Source organism: Petaurus breviceps, unplaced genomic scaffold, assembly GCF_028583685.1.
Source record: "Petaurus breviceps papuanus isolate PSGF00001 unplaced genomic scaffold, PetGlider_PUasm1.0 224, whole genome shotgun sequence".
Taxonomy (NCBI): Eukaryota; Metazoa; Chordata; class Mammalia; order Diprotodontia; family Petauridae; genus Petaurus; species Petaurus breviceps.
Window position 1 is genome coordinate 4,876,503 of NW_027185887.1, and position 24,639 is coordinate 4,901,141.

General features: G+C 34.9%; 1 long non-coding RNA gene across 1 annotated transcript in view; it reads right to left on the reverse strand.

Moving 5' to 3' along the window:
• Positions 1-16,135: 16,135 nt before the first annotated feature.
• LOC138166455 (uncharacterized) overlaps positions 16,136-24,639 on the reverse strand; it is a 36,332-nt gene continuing 27,828 nt past the window's right edge. Inside the window, exons 3-4 of the long non-coding RNA XR_011169601.1 lie at positions 19,222-19,336; positions 16,136-16,387 (exon numbers count right to left, since the gene is read on the reverse strand). This is a non-coding gene — a long non-coding RNA (uncharacterized lncRNA). The remainder of the gene's footprint in view (positions 16,388-19,221; positions 19,337-24,639) is intronic.

The following is a 24,639-nucleotide window of genomic DNA, read 5'->3' on the forward strand; positions in this document are numbered from 1 at the left end:
CTCAGCCACTATTGACCCTTTTGAACACTGACTTCATTCATATGAGGGAGTCACATTTATGATGTAAATTATTTTTGCTGTATGCTGCCATCTAGAATAGAGGAATGAACTAGCCTCAGTGATCTAGTTCTTCAGGGTGTCTGTATATAACAAAAACGGGAGAAAGCACATGTAAGAATAATTTCTCCCTACCCCCTAAACATAAGTTTTAGTGGAAATTAAGAGGTTTAGAAATAGAAATCTTAATCCAGGGAGTTTGAATGAAATATTCGAGGTGAAATGATAAATGTCAGAGATAGAATTTGAACCCATGTCTTTGGGATCACTGGCCAATGCTCTTTCCAATGGACTATGCTGCAAAATGAAAGACCTATAATGCCACATCACACACCTGCTATTGTGTAGAATACAACTTCTGAAAAGAGGTTTTATTCTTTTAAACAGTTTCCAGAAAACAATCACACTAAGTATATACATCATTTTTGATTAAACACACCAAAGGAAAAATATTAGCAAATGTCAGTTATTAGAACATTTAATCAAGTGGAAATTCATGAAGAATGAAGCCAAATTAAATAAGTACAAACATTCTATTAGCCAGAACCATGAAATCTAAAATGTTTCCTCATTTTTAAATAGATTTCCTCTGCTGCTCATTCAATAATAATTCTTGAATTTTGGCTAATCAATCAGTGTGACTAAGTGTTTTGGGTTAATATTTCAAGCTGTCAGACATATCTTTATGAGTCACACTCAATTTATTTTGTAGCATTATAATAAATTGAACATCATGATGAATTATTTTATGAACACTCTGTATATGTACTGTGGTCATTAATGGTGTCCAAGCCACATATTGTAGAAGAGTTTATGCTTACAAAGCAGCTTTATACAGCTCCCTGCTCTTCAACAGTGAGCAATTAAATACTGTGTGCAGTGAACACTCGCTGATTTATTAGGGGAGATAAGAGATAGAGTAGTCAATTCCAATTGAGTGTGTATGGGGAGTTTGGGGGTGGGGTGGGGTGGGGATAATAAACCATCAGAGAGAATAAGAAGTCATGTAATTATAGCATAATTGTAATAACTGAATTAGAAAAATATAAAACATAGTGCTCTTTAAGATCTGAGAAAATCATTACTGAGGAGGGGACTTAGAGAAATAAAGTGAAGCTTCCTAGGAGAATTGACATTTGAAAAGCTCTTTAACTTGGGGATTATATAGGCAAAGGTTGAGAGAGAGGGAGACTTTCAAAACATAGGCAGCAAAAGTAACAAAGGCAAGAAATTGTGTGGTCTGTTTGGGGGACAGAGTAGTCCAGTTTAGGTGTAACATAGGTTGTATAAGAGATGTAATATGTATAAGAGACAGCATTTTAAATATTGACTTGTGAACAGCTTGAAAGACCAAAATGCAGTACTGAGTCTTTATTACTTATGTGATAGTCCTCGATGCCTATTGTGGCATTGAGCTGACCCTGGGTGCTCAAAGGCTATTCCATAAGATTGCAGGTTCTGGCAGTTTCAATTTGGCTAAAAAGGTTTTTAGTGAGTACCTAAACAGTATGAGTCTATTTTCAGTTAATCTAAGGATGGAAAAGTATTGGGCATGAATTCTTTGAGCATGTCAATTTATGAAACAAAGAAAAATACAGAATGGTCCTCAGTCCTTCTGTGTGGTCCCCTTTTGCTTCTGTGATAGGGGCAAAGGGGCAGAACAGGAATAACAGCATACTAAGTAAGATTCATACAATTTTTATACTATACTATCTGTAAAATTTAATTCTACTTTTAGAATTGTAAATTCTAAGATCTTTTTCCAATGACCAGTTTGTATTTATGCTGCTGGAAAATCCTATAAATATGGACGTGCATGTCATAAATGAAACCAGAAAATAAAACAAAAAAAAAGTTGCAGCTAAGTAGAAGCATGGTTCTAAGGTTCTCCTTGTAGAGACAAATAAAGGAGGAGGTGAATTTTTTTTCAAGTACTGAAAGTCAAAAAGAAATATTGTGTAAGGTGATATTTGATCATTGTTTGTAGAATGACACATAGTAAATATTTGCAAAAAAAGCATCATGGAATAATAGCTGCTAATATCTCTTCAGGAAATGAAGAGATGGTAAAAAAAATTTTTTCAAATGGATATTTTTAACCTTATTATCATGAAGTTGGCAAAAAATAAACATGAACACACCCAGAAACAGACTAAAAAAAGAGGGTTATAGTGTGAATATTTAGAAACAAAGAATGTATTAAACGTAATATAGTTTTCCCCTGCTTGTCTGTATTCCCTTCTGATATTCCTTAGAGCATCTATTACTACTGCTACTTGAGCTTCTTCCCACTTTTTAAAAAATAAATTTATTTTTAATTTCCAACATTTACCTCCATAAGATTTTGAGTTCCAAATTTTCTCCCTATCTCTCCCCTCCCCACACCAAGAGGGAATGTAATTAGATATAGGCTCTACATAGACATTAATATTAAACCTATTTTCACATTAGCCATGTTGTAAAGAAGAATTAGAACCAATGGTAGAAAACATGAGAGAGAAGAAACAAAAAAAAAAGAGAGGAAAAATAATGTGCTTTGACTCCATTTTTTATTTTGTTTTTTTGGATGTGAACAACATTTTCCATCATGAGTCTTTTGGAGTTGAGACAGTAAAAGTCTTAGAACTCAGTATGAGTTTCTCCTTGAAATTAATTCAACCTATAATTCTGCACTTGGTAACTTCAATGTAAAGGTAGGAATGGATGATAGGTTAGAATGGAAAAAGTACTGTGAAAAGTTGAACCAAAAATAAGGAATAAGAGAGGCTAAAGATATGCAGATTTTGCACGATCCACATGGAGATATATATGTTTTTATATAATATATATCATATATACATTGCAGTATCCATTGTATATAATGACTAATATACAATTATACATTATATATTATATGTATTATATTATGTATAGATAGATATTCTATCAACAGATAGATAGAATACTCCCTTGTAAAGAATTTGTAGCAGTGGGTATAATGAAAACTAAGATCACCAGAATGAAATTAATACATTAATTACATTAATAAACAGGAAATTGCTTGTTCCTGATAGGGTTGTTATTCTTGAATAAATGGCTTGTTAGAACACAGATCAAAACTCATAGAAAACTAAAATGGAATGAAAAAAAAGATATGGCATGCATTTGAAACCATTTAATCTTGACTTTTTGAAGAAATAATTGAAGATGAAAATGGAATAGGGATAAAAATAGAGCAAAGATATAGACTATATTGATTTTGGAAGGAAATTTAAACTGTATGAATAAAACATCATTAAAAAGGAGCCCCAAAGAGTCTTAAAATATTTTAATTCAGGCAACACTTGACTGACTTTCTAAGTGGAGAGATAGGGTAACCAAAGAGAACTTAGGTTTAGAATTTAAAATCACTTATAAAGTAGTAGTAGTACAAAGAAAAATCATGGAAGATTAAGTGTAATATAATTTCATAAAACAAGTCAGCTTATCAAGGAACCCAATTAATCAAAGTCATCTGAGGACATTTAAGAATGAAAATCGAAGAACAAAAGCAGAAGAAAAATGGGAAGGATCCACAAAGATTTTTACAATAGGCCTTTCACATGTCACAGATAATAAAGCTGACATGCTAACATAGCAGTCTGAATGTACTTCTAGAAGAAGGAGAAATGTCAATGCATGAACTACACAGTTGACTTAGACCAAATGTACATAAAAGAAATCCATTCTAGAGATGACAGAATTGTGACAGCATTAAAGATTCCATTTACATGGTCCCTAAAAGAAGAAAAAAGACCAGAGCTGTGGGTAAAAAATAATCTGGTACCATGTTGATTCTGAAAAAAAAAAACTGAGAGAATAAAATCTATGAACCAATATGCCTACTTTTCTATGTATATAAAATATTCATTAGAATCTCTCTCTCTCTCCCTCCCCCCAACACACACACACCCAAAGGACATCAACAATGAGGACATAACAGAATGAAGGATATAGATATCTTGCAAGTGATATTCTCTAGAGTCTATCATAGCATCTTTATAATAGGTGCTTAGTAGAAGTTTGTTAAAATGAATTCATTTAATAATAAATAGAATGTAGCACCATTAATACTGTAATTATAACAATTAATAGTGCAGAGTGGAGGTTTTATCTATTACTTCTGTGAATAGGTGGAAGAGATAACAATCAAATAAGGGATAAAGATAGTTATTTAGAAATATAATCATTTTCCCCATTTGGAAGAGGTAGTTTCCTATGGGAGGGGAATTATTGGGAAGTGACAGTGATATTAAAGGCAAAACAAACATGAAAAATCAATAAGAAAAGTTGGGACAGAGCCAAATGGAGGAGTAGGATCAGCAACTCACCTGAACTCTTCTAAATTACCCAAAAAATAACTTTAAAACAACACCTGAAATTGAATTTTGGAACAGCAGAGCCAACCAAAGGTTGGAGTGAAACAGTCCTGTCCAAGATAACATAGGACGTTAGTAGGAATGGTTTGTCCCACCAAGAAAAGTTCAGGCCTGGTGCAGAGCAAGCTCACCACAACAACAGCATCATCAGGCCTTAATAGTAGTTGAAAAGGTGGTAGCAACAGTTTTGGATGTTCTCATCCCCCATTTGTAACGGAATCAAACAATTGGTCAAACAGAGATTTAAGGGGACCATTTACAGGCTCTGGATTGAGGACCCTATTGCATTATTCAGATGCAGTTCTAGGTCACAGTTAAAGAGAGAAGTTGAGTGCAGGGTAACAGAGGCCTGGTTACAGTTCCAAATCAGGAAGAAGTGTGAGTAAGTGAAGTGGTAGGAGAGCAAAAGCAAGAGTCATAGTCCTAAAAGGAATGATATCATTTGTGGCTGCAGGGAACAGGAGCCCTGGTCATAGTTCCTATATAGAAAAGAGTGCTTGTGGTCACTTATAAAGGAACAGTCACTCTGGTCACAGTTCCAAGGCATAAAAGAACACTGGTGTTTCTGACTCTGGCAGAACAAGGGACATGGTCATGGTTCCAGAGCCAAGAAGAGCAGCAGAATTTGTGGTTACAGGGAAACAACATCCCTCCCTGGGGAAAGACCAGAGAGCAGGTCAAGGGAACAGTGACCACACCCTTTCTTAGATCATACTACTTTGGAAGCACTGAAAACATACAGACCATGAGAACTAGCTCTGAAAAGAGCAATATGAAAAACTTGAAGCTTGGGACATTTTCCTCTCCACTCTGGTAGCAGAGCACAACTTTAACATAAAATTAAAAGTCAAGAAGTACACCAGGAAAAATAAGCAAACAACATTAAAATAAAAGAATCAGAACATAAAGAATTACTATTGTGATAGGGAAAATTAAGACACAAACTAATAAGAAAATAATGATGTCAAAACAGCGGTAAGCAAAGTCTCAAAGGGGAAAAAATTGAATTGAACATAAACCAAATAAGAATTTCTGGAAGATCTAAAAAAGGATTTTTAAAATCAAATAAGAGAAATAGAGGAAAAATTTGGAAAAGAAATGAGACAGGTACAAGAAACCATGAAAATAGAGTCAAAATCTTGCTAAAAGAGTCAAAAATAAATATTAAAGAAAAAAATACCTTAAAAACCAAAATTGGCCTAATGGTAAAAAAAGGCACAATAATCTACTGAAGAAAAGAACTCTTTAACAAGCAGAACTGGCAAATGTAAAAAGAGGTAAAAATATTAACTGAAGATAATAATTTCTTAAAAAATAGAATTTGGAAAGTAGAAGTTAATGACTCCATGAGGCATAAGAGAAAAAACGTCAAAAGAATGAAAAACAATGGAAGATAATGTGAAATATCTCATTGGAAAAACAATTGACCATGAAAATTGATTGAGAAGAGACTATTTAAGAATTGTTACACTATTAGAAAGCCATAATAAAAAAGGGCATAGTCAACATATTTCAAGAAATTATCAAGGAAAAATTCACTGAGATTATAGAACCAGAGAGTAAGATAGAAATTGGAAGAATTCCCTGAACACCTAAGAGAGATCCCAAAATGAGAACTCCTAGGAATATTATAATCAAATTCCACAGCTCTTGGGCTAAGGAGAAAATATTGCAAGCAGCCAAAAAGAAACAATTCAAATATTAACAAGCAACAGCGGGAATTACACAAGATTTAGGATGTACAAACAAACACACAGTAATCAATAACTATAAATGTGAATGGAGTGAACTTGCCCATTAAATGGATAGAAGACTATATTGAAAACCAGAATCCAACAATATTTTGTTTACAAGAAATGCACTTGAAACATAGAGACACACACAATGTAAAAATAAGGGGCTGGAGTAGAATCTTTAATGCTTTAGTTGAAGTATAAAAGGCAGATGAAGCAAACATGATCTCAGATGAAACAAAAGAAATATAGACCTAATCAAAATGAATAAGCAGGGAAACTACATTTTGCTAAAAGATACAATAGACAAAGAGGCAATGTGAATACTAAACATATAGGCACCAAATGACATAATATCCAAATACTTAAAGGAAACATTAAATGAGTTATGGGAGGAAATAGATAGCAAAAGTTTACTTGTGGGAGACCTCAACTTTCCTCTCTCAGAACTTAATAAATCCTATTGTAATTACACAGGACAAAATTTAAAGAGATGAATAGAATTTTAGAAAAGCTTGATATAAGAGACATCTGGAGAAAATTAAATGGGAACAGAAAGGAGTATACTTTTTCTCAAACATTTATTAAATTCATACTATGTGCCAGGTACTATGCTAAGTGCTTTACAAACATCTCATTTGATCCTCACAATAATCCTGCAAGGTAGGTTCTATTTTTATCCCTATTTTACAGTTTAAAAACCCAAAGTAGATAGAGGTTAATTGACTTTTCCAGAGTTACACAGCTAGTAAGCATCTGAAGTACAATTTGAAATCTGGTCTTTTACTCCAGGTACTCTATCCATTAAGATGAATGTTTCCTAGATTATAATTGTCCCATTGCTGGAGGTCTTCAATAAGGCAACTTCACAAAAATTAACCATGTATTAAGGCATAAAAACCTCACAACCAAATATGGAAGAGCAGAAATATTAAATGCATTCTTTTTAGATTATGACACAATAAAATTACATTCAGTAAAGGGGCATGGAAAGTTGGATTAAAAAGTAATTGGAAACCAAATAATATAATCACAAAGAAATGAGCCGACCAAAGAACAAATCATAGAAACAATAATTTCATTAAGGAAAATGACAGCAATGAGACAGCACACCAATGAGATGCAGCCTAAGCAGTATTTAGGGTAAAATTTATATCTCTAAATGTTTACATCAATAAAATAGAGAAAGAACAGATCACTGTTGATATTTAGATGAGTTTATTTTATATACTACAACTTTGTTGAAATTCTAAATTATTTCAATGAGTTTCTTGGTTGTTTCTCTAGGATTCTTTAAGTATACCATCATATCCTCTGCAAAGAGTGATAGTTTTACTTTCTAATTGCCTATTTCCTTCAATTTCTTTTCCTTCTCTTTTTATTGTGGCTAGCATTTCTGGTATAATATTGAATAATATTGTTAATAATGGGCATACAATTAAGAAATAGAAAATAAAACATAAAAAATTCCCAGAATTCAGACACAAAATGAAGTCGATGTCATTTATTCACTTCCCACAGAACTCTGTCTCCTATACTTATTCCTTTGCACTGATTGCTTTGAGGTGTAGCATGTTATCCCTTCTCACCTAGTTTCCTTCAAGACTCACCCAAAATCTCCCCTTCTTCATGAGGCTTTTCTTTGCACTCCCTACTACTAGACTCTTCTTCTCTAAGGTAGTGTTTTATTTACTCCATTCATGTCTTGCAAATAATTATTCACTTGTCATTTCCTCACCAGAATATGAGCTCCTTGAGGGTAGAGATTGTTTTTTCCATTCTTTGTATACCCAGAACTTCTTTACTATAACACCTGGCGTATAGTATGAACTCCCCCCCAAAAAAAAAACCTTACTGATTGATTTATCTGTTGACTCTATTTAATTATGTTCCTCATGTCAATCAGACTATCCACTTTTGAAAGATCAAAAGGGTTTGCTTCCATAGAGCCCTTATTTGCCTCCAATCTGGAAAATTTATTTTATTGACCCTCTTTTGTGAATTCAAGACAAGAAATTTGTCCTTAACTTCAACTGATACTTATGATATTATGATGAAATTTGACTTTTCAGTACCAATGGTGTCTGACACCATGGCAGCCACTGTAATAGTAATGGAATTGAAAGATCCCCCTGTATTGGCTTGGTTTTTGGATTGATTGTGTTAAAACCCAGAGCTTATGAATCCCACTTGTGGGATGGACTTGTTGACATGAAAAGAGAGCGCTGAACTGGGAGGATCTGGTGATGTGAATTTAGAGAGCCACAAGCAGAAAGAGAGGGAGAAGAATTTTTTGGAAGCAGCATCATGGAAGCAGAAATGGAGAGGATTGCTGAGGGCTAGTTTGAACTTCCCAGGACTTTTGAGAGCTGCCACCCAGAGCTGCCAAGGACTGAGGAGACATGGCTATTATGCTTGTACTTTGTTTGTCTCTTTTGATGTTGTTTTGCCAGATTCATCCACTGGTGAAGGACAACACTGTTGTTGCAGAGGTTCTGGAAACTTGCTGTTGTTTCAGAGCTCCTGAGATTGTTCTACAGACAGAGAGTGAATTGAGCCTACTGGTGAAGGCCAATGCTGTTGTTGCAGGGGTACTGGAATCTTGCTGTTGGTTCAGAAACCCTGAAGAAGGATTTTCTTGTTGTATGTTTATAGAAATCCTGGAAGAGGGTTTTGATAATGTTTTCAGGGGTCCTAGGACTGTTCTGCAGACAGAGAATGAATTAATGAAGACTGGCAATGTATCTTGTGGCCTTGCTAAGCTTTGTCTCCCCAGGAACAAAGATTGCTGAGAACTTGCCTCGGGTCAAGATGAAGAAAAGACCTCTCTTTGGGTATTAAATGCTGTGCTTAAGCTTGTTGTAACTCTGGAGTAGATGGCCTATTCTGTTGTGATCCAAGGGTGGGGAACTTTTGACTTTTTTGTGCTCTGTGATTGACGAAATGAATGTACTTTACTTATGATTGGAAACTAATCTCCATTTGAGAACAGGGGCTTTGTGGTTGACTAAATGAATGTACTGCTTAGGCGTGGAGTAGTACTTAGAAGAGGGTCTTTAGGATTGATTAAATTAATTATAATGTTCAGGGGTGGAGTAGTACTTGGACATTATTTAATTATACTTGGTGAATGCTGTACTTTGAATTATGCTATATTTTGGTTTTCTCTGTTCTTAATTGTCACTGAATAAAATGGGAAGTTGCCTTTGCTTGGCATTACAGCCACCCATGAGAGTTCTTATAGAATATATCCTTATTACTTTTGGTACCTCCCATTACATTACCTCTGATCAGCACTTCCCATTTTACTGAGAAAAGAAAAAGAAACAAGGTCAATGGGGTATTTAAAATGTATTTATTTAAAATAATTTATTATGCATATAACTTTATAAAAATAAATAGAACAAATATACACTTAGAATGATTTGTGCTGTAATTAACATATATGCTACTACAGAATCATATAATCACAGAATTTCAGAGCCAGAAGAGACTATAAGGGACTACTTAATCAAATCTGTCCTTCAACAAGAATACTGAATATAACATTACTAGCAATTAATCATGATCCTTAATTTAAAGGTCCCCTTCAGATGATACCTCACAAGACAGCTGTTTTTAGTCTGGGATAATTCTAATTTTTAAGAAGTTTTCTTCTGCATATTGGCAATCTCCATCCAATGCTCTCTTTTCTTTCTTGTATGACCAAGAGACTGATCTTCCTTCTAAATTAGCACATCAAATACATGATGTGCCTTCCTACCTGATCATCTCTTCTAAAGGATAAACATTCCCATTTTTTCAACCAATCCTCTTTGACAGGAGAATAATATTGTTGTTGTTTTTATCTTAAACTTCAAAAATTATTAACTTACTAATGTGGATTATATTCACAAGTTTATTGTGCCTTTGTGTATTTGTGTTTATATACATGCATACATATATACACATACGTATGTATATTTTTATGCATATATCCCAATATGTGTGCATGAGCCATAAAGGACACAAGTATGTATCTTAAGGTACATATTTATGCATGTATACACACACAGATAAATAAATGTGTGTATATGTGAATTTATCCCTAGTCATTCTGTTTAATGGTGATTATCTGTCTTTCAGGGTAAATTTTTACTTGCAATATTTTTTCCTCTCATGAATCACTTTAGTGTTTATTATTTTTTCCTATCAAGACAGTTGTGATCACATCCTACCTTCTCCAGAAGCCTTTTCCACTAACCCCAGGGAGCAGCACTCTCATCTGTGAAATCTCATCTGTGTCTGTACTACTGACTTGGTTCTTTGCAGTACTGATTTGCATCATAGTTATTGGTAGAGGTGCCTTTTCTCCCTAGGCATATTATAAGTTATTGTCATCTCTTATGTTACCACCTTTGACTACAAACTGTCCCTTGCCCAATATCTTACATATAGTAAATATTCAATTATCTGTTGAATAAATAGGTGGTGTTTCAGCTCAATATGGAAAAAATAACTTACTACAAATTTTTGTGGCTGAGTTATTTTTCAGTTGTGTCCAACTCTCTGTGACTCAATTTGGGATTTTCTCGGCAAAGACACTATACTGGTTTGCCATTTCCTTCTTCAGCTCATTTTACACATGAGGAAACTGAAACAAACAGGATTAAATTCCTTGCCCAAGGTCACATAGCTAGTAAGTGTTTGAGGACAGATTTGAACTCATGAAGATGAGTCTTACTGACTCTGGGCCCAGTGCCTATTCACTATGCCTAGCTGAGTTCTACAGAATTGCAATAGTCTTTCTCAGAGGATAGGGGCAAGGAACAAGCATCTATTAAATACCTACTATGTGTCAGGCACTATGGTATGTGCTTTACAAATGTTATATCATCTGATCCTCACAATAATCCTTTAAAGTAGGTTCTACTTTTATCCACATTTTGCAGTTGAAGAACCCAAGTAGATAGAGATTAACTGACTTTTCCAGAGTTGCACAGCTAGCAAGTTTCTGAAGTACAACTGGAAATCGGGTGTTTTTGACTCCAGGTGTTCTATCCACTGAGACATAAGCTTCCTAGTGAACGTATCCCATTGCTGCAGATTTTTTAAAAACTCAGTGAATCACTTTTTGGAGAGTTAGAACAGATTCCACTTCAGGTACAGGATGAATCAGAAAGCCTCTGAAGTTCCTTACAATGATGAGATTGTGCAAACTTGTGTGGAATATATAATTATTCTTGGTCTACTTTTTTTTTCCAATTCAACTTACTCCATATGTTATTCTGAATTTCTTGCTATTCCTCAGTAAATATTTAATTAGAACTACATCATTAGGGTGGCCAGGTGGCTCAGTGAGGGGGAATCCAGGTGGCTCAGTGAGTAAGAGCACTGGCCCCAGAGTCGGGATGACCTGGGATCAAATCTGGGCTCTGATACTTAGCACCACACCCAGAAATAACTGGCCGTGTAACCTTGAGCATGTTACTTAATCCCAATTGCTTTAAAAAAAACTACATCATTTTATTGAATTGATATAACATAGCTTATTTTGCCATTCACCACCTATTTTTGACTTTAAACCCCATTGTGAACCTAAAAAGTTTTGTAAAAATAAAACAAATAAGATCAAATAAACTTTGTCTAGAATTGCATCTTTCAAATGTATGAAAACTGTTAGTTTAAAAAATTTTTTGATAAATCATTGTGATATATTTTAATGCATAGGTAAATAGGATCATTTCCACTTGAAAAGAAAAAAATAGAAAAAACTCCATTCAGTTAATGCAACTATGAAATTCATATTTTTTTTTCAAATAATATCATTTCTGGAAAAGTATTATATTGTACAGTCTTGGGCCTTTGTGTAAACTCATTATATACAAATTCATTATATTTTTGGGTAGACTTCAACTTTCATGATGTACTTTGTCAGTTCAGGGTATTTATACCCAAATTATTGTAAAGAAATATAATGTAAGTTTTTGGTTATGTGAACAAATAGAAATGCATGTTTTTGAATACTCACCAAATCATTATTCCTAAAATCTTAAATGGAGTAATACAAATGAGTACAGAATGTCCACATCATGTACAAATGTACTAATTTCAGTCAACACAAAGAAATCAACTTTAGCCTGAATCTTTAGGACTATATGACTCTCTGCTGATTTTCTTCTTCTTTCTTCTTGTTCATTATCATTATAGGGAACTGCTAGTGTTGTTACTTCCTCCAACAATGAATATCTGCAACTCCTCTATAGCTTCTATTCTTAGTTATGCAGGACAAGAAGAAGTTAAATGACTTGCCCTAGGCCATTCAAATAGTTTAAGTCAGAGGTAAGAGTTGAATGCAGAGCTTTCTGCCTCTAAGCCAGCTTTTTATCTACTATGCCACACTGTTCCACAGTACCTTGGACTCTAAGAAGCTATTATTATGGAAAATCTAGCTCTGTTCCATAAATCATACCTATCTCCTCCTGATGTCAAGTCAAATAAGTAGAAATCTTGTTTCAATATTCAGAGACCTTTAATTTTCTAAGTGTGGGAAAAATTATCTCCACTAAATCAACAGATGAAAACCATTCTCTCACCTTGCCCATTTTTTTTTTACCATCCCAACCCCCAACAAGTTTTCTGTTTCTCAGGTTAAATATTTTTATCCCTTTTCCATGTACTTATATGCCATGAGCTGAATATCTTTCATCATCATAATTACCCCTCTCTGGACACTTTTTAGCTTTTCAATATGCTTTGAAGAAAGGTCAGCCCAGAACTGAACCTGCATTTTATATGTGTTCTTAACTAAGGAAAAAATAGAGCAAGATTGTCACATTTTTATTACTAGTTTCTGTATTTCTCTTTTTTCAGCTTGATTGCATGGGTTTCTTGCTTGTCATAATATGCTATTGAGTTTGTAGTTCACTAACCTCCTAGATATTTTTTCAGATAAATGCTTATTAGCCATGCTTCCTTCTGTCTCCTACTTGTGGAATTGATATTGTGAAATCAAGCACACTATTTTGCATTTGTCCCCATTAAATTTCATTTCCATAAGACCATGTTCTAACCTGTCGAGATCTTTTCTGATCATTGCTTCTGACATGAACTCAAGGCCTTTCCAGCTTGACAGGTCCTGTAAGAGTTTGTACTAGGATATTCCACAATAAATGCAAAAAGTTAGTTTCTCCAGGTCTTGTACCATATAAAAAAGAGAAAAAAGAAGATTTTATCCAAAGGCATTTTATCATTTGGGATAGCTAGATGGTGCAGCAGAAATAGCACTGTGCTCAGTGCCAGACAGATCTGAATTCAAATATGACTTCAAACACTTACTAGCTGTGTGACCTTGATAAGTCATTAAACTCTGCTTGCTTCAGTCTCCTCTTATTTAAAACGAGCTGGAGAAGTAAATGATAAACCATTTCAATATCTTTACCAAGAAAAGTACATAGGGTCACAAAAAAAATCAGACATGATTAACATTTCATCACTTAAATGGGGAGTGTTATCAGAGGGGCCTTTCCCTACATGTAACAAATGATGATTTTCTAACCCTCTGGGTTGTAGCCATGGTGGCTATCATCACTGAAGAAACAGATACACATACCTGACTATTTGGGGAATATAATACAGGAGAAGCACATGAACAATAGAGAGGCAACATAGTAGAAAGAACATTACCTGGAATCAGGAAGATTCAGGTTTAAATCTGTATCCCATATGTATTAGTTCTAAGACCCTAGGAGAGTCATATATTTACTGTAAGCCTCAGTTTCCTTATTTTTAAAATGAAGGGCTTAGGTTAAATGTCTATTGAAGTCTTTTTTTAGTAGCTTTAAATCTAGGAGTTTATGGCACCAGGACTAGAGCTGTGCATTCCTGAATGAGAAAGCCCCCTTAACTAATACAGTCCATCTCCTTCACTGCAACTTATAGTATTGGGGTTGCCTATAACACTAAAGGCTGATGACTTGCTCAGGGTCACTCAGCCCATATGTATTCAAGGTGGAACTTGAACCAAAGGTTTCGTGGTTTCAAGGTTAGATTCTGCCCACTGTGCCACTTATCCTCTCACAAAATATAGTCTGGCACAAGTTGCTAGAGAGAAATCTCTGAGTCAGAGAACTGAGTTCAAATTCCACCTTTGACACAAATTCACTTTATATAGTCCTATAAGATTATGGAAGTGGGACTACTTAAAGTAACTTGAAATGACTAAATAATTATGCTACTTCTTTTCCCATTATCTTAATTATACAAACAAGATTCTCAATCCTATTCGAGTGAATGAATGAATGAGTAAATCACTGGAAATGCAAGTTGTATATTGTCTACCAGGGTAAGGGACCTGTAACCTTGAGGTCACATGTGGACTTCGAGATCTGTGAATCCATGGCCTTTTGACCAAGTCCAATTTTTACACAATAAATCCTTTTATTAAGGGAATTTGTTATGTAGAATTTGGATTGAGTCAAAGGGCCACACTTGAAGACCTAGAGGGCCACATGTGGCCTTGAGGCCACAGGTTCCCCACCCCTGGTCTACCAATGATCTATGTCTTCATTTTAAGTTGGATCAGATTTATAAAAAAGGGAATATTACATATCCCTATCAAAGATATATTGAAGTATGTAATAGTAAATAGGACCTTCAGTCCTGAATAGAGTTTGATATACAAATAATATATTCTTTTCATTTTTTATGAGACACGGAATGTTTAAGGTCAGTCAATATGGTCACAGGTTATAGTCAAATATGATGAATTTTTAATGTGCTAACAATATGTTATATGGATTTCTTCATAAAACACTCTGATTTAAGAAAGGAAAAACATGATTGACTATACAAACAACTACCTACAACCACGAAGACATCTTATGACATTACGACATAGTGTTTTCTCCATCACCTCTAAGAAACAAACGTATCCTGCTTTTCAATATTCTGTTACCAACTCTATCTCCTGGATTAAAATAAAAATTTAATTTAATAACTGAAGTGATGATTCAGAAAGTTTTAATCTATGAAAATGTTCGTGAATGGACAAAAAGCCTAGAAATTAGTCACAAAATAAAAAAGGAATGGACAAAGTTCATGTGACTTAAATTGTCTTCTTTGAACTTGATGATGAAATAATATAACTAGGGTCAAATTATCATTTTAAGGAAAATGGAGATGTCTTGAAACTTTGAAAGCATTGCTATAAAATTTGCCTACAGCAGACAGTACATTGAAGAAAAAAAATTCTGAATATTGACAAATTGAGAATGATTATTACCCAAGCAAATCATACATGTACACCAATAAATAATATGGATTCTGTAGAGTGACATTATTACTGACCATGAGAATCTAAGATTTAATTATTCATTTAGTTAGAAATAAGGAACAATTGAGTGTTTGTTTCAGAGGTTTCAGACATTTCTTTGTAACCTACAGGCAGCCTCAGCTACAGATGGTCTGGTTGCTGCTACAATGCACACGATAATTAACATTTTGTGACTGGTGAGATTGGTGATAGAATATGTGCTAAAATTGATTGGACATGGATTCGTTTCATAATAATTAAACTTGCTTTACCATAAGGCTGGGAAAGGAATTTAGGTATTATCTGCATAACACAGAAACAAGAACCCCCTAATGATAAAAGGAAGAGTCTGCTAAATCGGAATTATGAAGATTGCCTGTCTGCATTGAGTAAGCTAATGGGAAAATTGTTCAGTTCTGTACTTCCATTTCTCTGTGTAGATTCCACTTATGTAGAATACATTGTTCCTGAATCTAAAATGAGTCTGTAAACAATTTTCAACAATTCAACAAACATTCATTAATTTCCTGTTGTCTGAAAGGTATTATCTGGGTTGATAGGGATACAAAGATGAAACAAGAAATAGTTTATCTCTTCAAGAAACTTGTAATCCATTAGGTGAGATATCCTAGGAATGCACAATAACTAATCATAGCTGAATTTATATATTTATTTGTGGTTTGCAAAGTACTTGCTTTTCATATATTATCACATTTGATACTTACAACAATTTGAGGCAGGAACTATTGACTTCATTTTACATATGACTAAAATGTGGGTCAGAGAAGTTAAGTGACTTTTCTAGCTAGTCACACAGCTAGTAAGTGTCGGAGGCAGAATTCCAAGTCATACCCTCCTGAATCTGCATCCAGGGATCCATCCACTCCTCCAAGGTTCCTCACACATGACTATAATATAAATCAAAATATTATTTGTTTCACAAAAAAATGTACAAGGAAATTTTAAAAAATAGTCATAAGAGATTTATCAGAATAAAAAGAATTCTTTCATAGGGATAGGGAAGTGAGGTACACAGGAAAGACTCCATGAAGTATAAGACACCTCAGCTGCATCTTAGAGAAATGGGCTTAGTAAATGAAATAAAAGCGTGATAAGCATCATGGAACTTGAAGCCTTTCAAGTCTCCTTTCTCTAAGCTGAAAACTAAATGCATTCAGTTAGTATGCTTTAAAATAATCTAGACCTCACATTATTCATTATGTAACAACTCTGGGTGGGGGGGGGAATCTAGCAGTAATAAGTATTATTTCATTTTGCTTTGCTTTGTTTTGACTCAAAGCCATCTTTGCTTAAGTGATTTTCCAGGAATTGTATTTCTCTAATCAATATTGATTTAGAGCATTTTCATGTCTATAAATTGTTCTGATTTCTTTATCTAAAAACTGTTCATATCTTGTGACCATTTATCAATTTGGGAATGACTCATTATTTCATATTTTATGAAGTTCTTTATGTGAGATATAAGATATTTATCAGATAAATTTATCAGATAAATAAAATCAGATAGACTACAAAATTTCCCCCCAACTTTTTCCTTTCCTTTTGACTTCAGCTACAATTTATTTGTAAAAAATCTTTTTAATTTAATATAATCAAAATTATTTACTTTATACCTCTGCTTTCTATCTCTTTTTTATTGATTTTTTCACCTATCCATAAGTTTCATAAGTAATAGATTCCATGATCTTCACATTTTCTTGTAATATCTCTCTTTATAATTAGGTCAGATATACATTTTGGCCTTACCTTGGTAAATGGCACAAAATACTGGTGTATGCCCAGGTTCTGCCATACTGCTTTCCAGTTTTCCCAATAAATTTTAACAAATAATGTTGATTATTTCTTATTCCAAAATATTGTCTTTATACTAGAACCACAAACAATAAGACTATAATTTCTGTAGTATGAGACACTATGACTTTTTAGCAAAGCCTAATAAAAATACCAACTGATATAGTTGTATTATATTTAATGTGTAATCTCCTAATATTGCCAATTCTTTTCCTCCCTTATGAACTGCTGTCTAATTGTACCTCCCCAATCCTCTGATTATTAAGTAAATTTATGGAATCCAAGTACAAGAATTTATATTTACCCTAGTTACATTTCATCTTAGCAGATTCAGCCCATGACACAAAAGACTCAATATGTTTTTGCTTTTGTTTTTAGGATTCTGATTCTGTCATCCAATGTGTTAGCTATCCACTCACTTCTTTGTGTAATTTGCAAACTTAAAACATTTTGATTTATATTTTTCTAGGACATTTATAAAAACATTGAACAGCACAGAACCAAACACAATTTCTGCCTGGGATATTTTATCAGAAATATACTTCTAACTTGACCTCAAACTTTTAATACCTAAAAAAACTATAATTTAAACCAGAAGGAAGAAGAGAAAAAGAAGAAAGAGAAAAAGGAAAAAAAAGAAAGAAGAGAAAGGAAGGAATTAAAAAGAGCAGAAAGGAAAAAGGGAGAAAGTGAAATAAAATGAAAGTAAGGAAGAAAGGAAAAGAGGAAGGAATGAGGGAAGAAAGGATGAAAGGAAGGAAGAAAAAGAGGAAAGGAAAGGAAAAGAAAGGAGTGGAGTGGAGAGGAAAAGAAAAGAAAGGAAAAGAGAGCAGAGGAGAAGAAAAAGTGACAAGGAAAACTATATACAGACATATACATACACATATATGTGTGGACACATACACACATGCACATACATATATACACATACCCATGTGTATGTGTTGTGTGTATGTGTATATATGTCTGTGTGTGTATATATGAAACATTGAATGTATTTCCAGATCTAGTAATCCTGTCATAAAAAGAAAAGGAGCATAATTTGCTCGGATATATTCTTGATAATATCGTGATGTGGTACAGTGGATAGAAGACTAGGCTTGGATTCAGGAAGATCTGAGTTCAAAACCAGCCTCAGATACTTAATAGTTATGTGACGCTGGGCAAGTTACTTAACTCTATTTGCTTCAGTTTCCTCATCTGTAAAAAGAAAGTGGAGAAGGAATTCAAACGAATTCAGTATCTTCCCTAAGAAAACCCCAAATGGGGTAACAAAGAGTCACACATTATTGACCAACAACAACAAACACATAAATTCCTTCAAAACCTCCATTTTGGCATTATGTTATGCAGATTTTTTTTTTAATCAGAAAAGTACAGTCCTCTTCGTTACATAATTATAAATATGGTTTATAGAGATAGACTGTTATAGTTTGAGAAGTGAATACCCCAGGTCAAATACATACTTTTTGTTTTCAATTTGCAGAGGTAGTTGATACTGTATTCCCTTCATAGACTCACTAATTCAGCTTTTTCAGTGTTTCCCTAATTTTTCACCTTGTCTCTACTTCCACAACCACCATTTGGTCCAGATTCTCTCTCCATTTTATGGATATCTATAAGCAAAAGTAACTTCATTGTCATATTATTCACCTACTGTCCCCAAAACAACCTATTATACAAAATGTAAACTGCATATTCTAATATTCAAGGAACATAAACTGAATGCTATTTCTCTTACTAACCTCATTATTATAATTATAATTATATCCAATGATTTGGCACACTGCTCAGAATAAACACTATTCATGTGCTCCTCCTTTCTTTTGCATCTGCCAATCCTTGCTTTTGGCATCAGTCTCTGATTCTTCCCGGCCAGTCTGTAAGTTAAAAAAATTACTTTCTCAGAGATTTCCATGTTTAAGCCTACCTTCACTGCTTTCAAGTGGATCGGCAAAGACAGCTTCTATAGAGGCCCCCCACTCCATCAGTGACCACGTAGCTTGCAGTGCTGAAGCAGTTGTTTCGTGGAAAGAGTAGTTCATCTGAAAGCAGATGATCAGGGTTTTTTATTCCTGTCTCTGTTACTTAATACATGTGATACCTTAGACAAAATATTTTCCTTTCATTTCTTTATATTTTAAAGAGAAAGTTGGACTACATAGTCTCAGGACCCCTTCTAACTTTAAATATTTTCCTTCTATTTCTGTTCTCTCCTCCATTCACTCAATGCACCTGTAAACTTAGTTTTTAATATTTGTATGCCTTTTTCTGAAGCAAGTCAAGGGACAGGCCTAATTATTTTTCTAGTATAAATATGACTTTAAATAAATGTATGCTCAGCATGTTCTTAAATGTTGTATTTATGCAGAGATTATTTTTTGTTGGAATGGTGTTGTAACAAAGTTAAGTCCTATATATTAACTTACACTTGATATGGTGTTGGGTACTTTCTTTGTCTGTATCCTGTCTCCCCAATTAGAATGTGTCGAATTGTAAGCAAAACTCTCCAGAACAGAACATTTTAGAATGTTTGCTCAATGACGGAACTCAACAACCATTGTGAATAATTGGTTATTTTTGCTTTTTTTTGTCAGAATATATTGTTTCAGTTGATGAATCTTTTTGTGGGGTGAGTGAAGAGAAGTTTTCATGTTGTTATAGGAAGCTAAGGGTTGTTCTTCACCCTGCCCAATGAAAACTAATAATGATGAAGAAAAGATTATGTTTTATTGGGGGAAGTCAGGGTGGGATATTAAAAATTTAGTTACAATTGGGGTTTAAAAGGAAGCTCAAGCATTAAAATGTTAGCTTTTCTGTATTTAATCTAGATCTTCATCAAGGCCAAAAAATGATGTCATATTTCTTTTTATGTAATCTATGACAACTAGCAATATGCTGCAGATATTAATTGCTTAAAAGATACCATAAAACATTCCCCAATTGATAAGTGGTCAAAGGAATGAACAGGCAATTTTCAGAGGTAGAAATTAAAGATATCTATAAGCATATGAAAAATTGCTCTAAATCACTATTGATTAGAGAAATACAAATCAAAACAACTCTGAGGTACCACATCTCACTGGTCAGATTGGCTAAGATGACAAAACCGGAAAATGACAGATGCTGGAGAGGATGTGGAAATATTGGAACACTAATGCATTGTTGGTGGAGTTGTGAACTAATTCAACCATTCTGGAGAGTAATCTGGAACTATGCCCAAAGGGCATAAATAATTACATACACTTTGACCCAGTAATACCACTTCTAAGGTTGTATCCCAAAGAGATCATAGAAGTGGGAGGAAGACCCTTATGCACAAAAATATTTATTGAAGCTTTTTTTGTGGTGGCAAAGAATTGGAAAATAAGAGGATGCCCATCAACTGGGAATGGCTCAACAAGATGTGGTATATGAATGTGATAGGAAACTATTGTGATATAAGAAATGAGGAGCAGACAGATTTCATATTCACCTGGAGAGACTTATACAAACTGATGTGGAGTAAGAAGAGCAAAACCAGAAGAAATTTGTATACAATTACAGACACAACATATGTTTGATGACCAGCTTTGATAGACTAGACTCTTCTCACCAAAGCAAGGTTATAAGACAACTCCAAAAGACTCATGATAGAAGTAGATATCTTCATTCAGAGAAAGAACTGGAAAGACATGGAAAGAACAGAGTTTGAATGCAGACTGAAGCAAACACCTGCACTATTTCTTTTTCTTGTTTGGTTTTGTTTCCTCTTTCCCATTGTTCATTTCATCCATTATAATTCTTCTTTACAACCTGACTAATGTCTAATGTGAAAGTATTTGCAGATCCTATACTTGATTGCATGTCATCATGGGGGTGGGGGTGAAGAGGGAAGGGGAGAAAATTTGAAACTCAAGGGATTGTGGAACTGAATCTTGTAAACTAAAAGTAAACAAACAAATTAATAAAGACAAAAAGAAGGAAAAAAAGATACCATAAAAGGGGACTTCTGGAAGTCAAGATGACAGAGTAAGCAGTAAATTGCTCTCCCTCTCTCTTGTTGACCTCTAAAAACCCAGAAAATGTCACCCCAGGAAAAACACTAGAACAGCTTAGCCAGCAGAAAGATAAGGTGCAGCAGGCTTTTAGCACAGGAAGGTATGGAAGATTAACAGGAAAGGTCCCTCCATCACATGTTCCTGAGAGCAGGAATCCTCCAGCGGTGAAACCTCCTGGTGCTTCAAAACAACTCCAAGAAGCACAACTCCAGGCAGGCAGGTATTCTCCCAGCAACCAAACCTTCCAGTGCTTTGGAGAAGCCTTGGTGAGTAGGCATCCTCCAGTGACCAGATGCCCCACCCCACATTCACACCACAGAGCTTCAGCAGAAGGCAAGCTGCCAGAACCATACAGCCACCAGTTGCGAAGTGCCTGAGGCCCTAGCACAAAAAGCCAGTGACCAGGTCCCTGGCCCCAAGCACAAGAAGATTGGGTCAGTGCTCTGTGTGCTCCAGCAGGACAGCTCAAGTTTAAAAGCCAGGAAATAGGCAAACATCATGAGCAAAAAGCAGAAACAAACAATTACCACATATTTTTCCTATGGGGACAGGGAAGATATATGAAAATACAAATTTAGAAGAGGACAATATTGTCAATATACCCACATCTGAAACCTCAAAGGGGAATATGAATAGGTATCAAGGCCCAAAAGCCTTCTTGGAAGAGCTGAAGAAGGATATTAAAAGTCAAACAAGAGAGGTAGAAGAAAAATTGGAAAAAGAAATGAGAGGTATTCAAGAGAGAGTCAATAGCTTGGAAAAGGAAAGATAAAAATAGATTGTAGAAAGCAAGTCCTTAAAAATACAAATGGACAAATGACAAAGGAGGCATAAAAACTCACTGAAGAGAAGAACCATTTAAAAAGTAAAATGGGACAAATGGAAAAGGAGGTACAAAAGCTAACTTAAAAAAACCAATTTATTAAAAATTAAAATTGTGCAAGGAGAAGTTAATGACTATGAGACATCAAAGATCAAACAAAATAAAAAGAATGAAAAAATTAGAAGATAATATAAAATTCCTCATTAGAAAAACAACTGAACTGGCAAAAAGACCCTGGAGAGATAATTTAAGAACCATTGGTCTACTTGAGAGACATGATTAAAAAAAGAGCCTGGAAAACATCTTTCAAGAAATCTTCAAGGAAACCTGCCCTGAGGTCCTAAAACCAGAGAGTAAAAATAGAAATCAAAAGAATCCACTAATCACCTCCTGAAAGATATCCTAAATTGAAAACACCAAGGAATATTGTAGCCAGATTCCAGAATTATGAGGCCAAAGAGACATCCAATAAAATAAATAAACCTTCAGTTAATTTGATTTAAAAAAAGAAATAAGAAAACGAAGTTATCAGCATCAAAAATGAAAAGAGTAGAACAGCTAGGTGGCACAGTGAATAGAACACTGGCTCTAGGGTCAGGAGGACCTGAGTTCAAATCTGGTCACAGAAACTTGACACTAGCAGTGTAACCTTGGGCAAGTCACTTGACCCCAATTGACCTGCTCTCCACCCTCCAAAAAGCAAAAAAAAAAAAAAGAGAGAGAGAAAAAAGGGTGAACACACCACCAATGAAGAGGAAATTAAAACAATAATTAGGAGATATTTGCCAAAATGTATGCCAAAACATTTGACAATCAATGAAATGGATGAATATTTACAAAAATATAAATTGCCCAGGTTAACACAAGAGGAAATAAAAAAATAACTGCATTTCAGAAAAACAAAAATGAATGAACCATGAATGAACTCCCTAAGAAAAAAAAAATCTACAGGGATAGAAGGATTTACAAGTAAATTCTATCAAACACTTAAAGAACAGTTAATTCTAGTACTATATAAATTATTTGGGAAAATAGGCAGTATAGGAGGGGCAGAGTCAAGAAGGCACAGTAGAAGTAGGACCTCCACACAGCTCTGGCTTCCACCTTCCCCAATTCATATAAAAGGGGACTCTGAACAAACTTTGGAACCCACAAAATGACACAGAGAAGCTAACGTCCCACTGAGGACAGCCAGGCAGGCCAGCAGGAATCGCCAGCGCAGCACTCTGGGAGCCAAACCCCGGCCTGCATGAGCCAGAGGTTTTAGCCCCAGGGTGGGCCTGACCAGTCGCTGGCCAGAGGGACTCCAGATCATCAGCACCTGGCCATCTCCAGAATTATCAACACATAGATGCAAAGGACAAAGTGAGAGGTCAGTGCAGTGCAGAATTTGGGACCCAGTAGTTGGAAGTATGTCGACTTTTGCCCCCAGGGTGAGAAGCCACTGCCAAGACTGTGCAGCGGTCCCTACATGGCAGCTTCAGCTCCTGGCCTGAAAAATGTAGGGGACCAAGTGACCAGTCTGAGGGGTAATCGCTATTGCTTTAACCTGCTTGCATCTGGATTGCAGTCTAAGGTGGAGGTCCTGGGGTGTGTGTCTAGCTTGCCAGAGAGTGTAGAGGTTTCAACAAGGGCACCCAAGTAATACCTCTGGCAGCTGAGAAAACCCCAGCATTTCATATGAAGCTCCCATGTCTGGTAGAAGAGTCCTACTGTGGCAAAAAGCCTGAAAGTCAAGTAATTGAGTGGCAACATGACCAGGCAAAGGAAGCAAAGCAAACAGAAGAATCCAACATTAGACTCCTATTTTGGGGACAAAAAGGATCAAAGCATGAAACAGAAGGAAGACAGTGAAGTCAGAACTCCTGCACCAAAAGCTTCAAAGAAAAATACGAGATGGTTACAGGCCATAGAGGACCTTAAGAAGCAAATAAGAGAAGTGAAGGAAAAATTGGGAAGAGAAATGTGAATGATGCAAGAAAATTACGAAATGAGAGTCAACAGCCTGACTGAGGAAAATCAAACCTTAAAAAAACAGACTAACTCAAATGGCAAAAGAGCCTCAAAAAGGCAATGAGGAGAAGAATGCCTTAAAAAGCTGAATTTGCCAGATAGAAAAAGAATCTCAAAAGCTCACTGAGGAGAATCATTCGTTCAGAATTAGATTGGAGCAAATGGAAGCTAATAACTTTCTGAGAAATCAAGATGCTTTTAAACAGATCCAAACAAATGAAAGAATAGAAGTCAATGTGAAATATCTCATTGGAATAACCATTGACCTGGAAAATAGATGCAGGAGAGATAATTAAAAATTATTGGACTACCTGAAAGCCATGATCAAAGAAAGAACCTAGAAATCATCCTCCAAGAAATTCTCGAGGAAAACTGCCCTGAGGTTTTAGAATCAGAGGGAAAAATAGAGGTTGAAAGAATCCACCGATCACCTCCTGAAAAATATCCCAAAAAGAAAACTCCTAGGAATATT